At 47.5% G+C, this 510-nt stretch overlaps 1 protein-coding gene across 1 annotated transcript in view; it reads right to left on the bottom strand.

Annotated features, from left to right (window-relative positions):
• Positions 1-510, bottom strand: part of LOC119586580 — a 60513-nt gene that overhangs the window by 48547 nt on the left and 11456 nt on the right. The window lies entirely within an intron of this gene.

Raw genomic sequence — 510 nt, 5'->3', positions numbered from 1 at the left:
ACAAAAACGAGGTACTTCTCTCTCCCTCTTTCACCTCCCCTCTTCTTCTTCCTTTCCCTCTCCCTCTCCCGTTCCCTCTCTCTCTACCATTCCCGCTCTACCACTTCCTGCCACTCTTAAATCTTCCTTGAATTCACTCCTCGCCTCCCACTTAATCCCTACATCTCTCCCCTCCCACTTCTCTCCTCTTCCTCCTTCATCTCCCCCACTTCCTTCACTCCCTTGTCCCCTTCTATCCTTCCCCCAACCCCCAATTTTTCTGAGCCTCCTTACCTATCCCTTTCTCATCTTTAAGTCTCCCCTGTTTCTCCTTCCTTTCCTCTCCCTTTTCTCTTTATGCCTCTTTTTTCTCTCTTTCTCCCTCTTCACCCTTTCTTCTCCCCTTTCCTTTATCCTCCCTCCCTACTTTCCTTCTTAATCCCCCCCCCCCTCCTCCTCGTGTAAATAATAAATTTGCATAGACTGATGATCTAATTACTTCAATAGAGTGTAACTGCGTCGATTAGTAAA

The sequence above is a fragment of the Penaeus monodon genome, chromosome 21, assembly GCF_015228065.2.
Source record: "Penaeus monodon isolate SGIC_2016 chromosome 21, NSTDA_Pmon_1, whole genome shotgun sequence".
In the NCBI taxonomy this organism is placed as follows: Eukaryota; Metazoa; Arthropoda; class Malacostraca; order Decapoda; family Penaeidae; genus Penaeus; species Penaeus monodon.
Note: the sequence above shows the minus strand (reverse complement) of the source record. Positions and strands in the feature narration are given on the sequence as shown.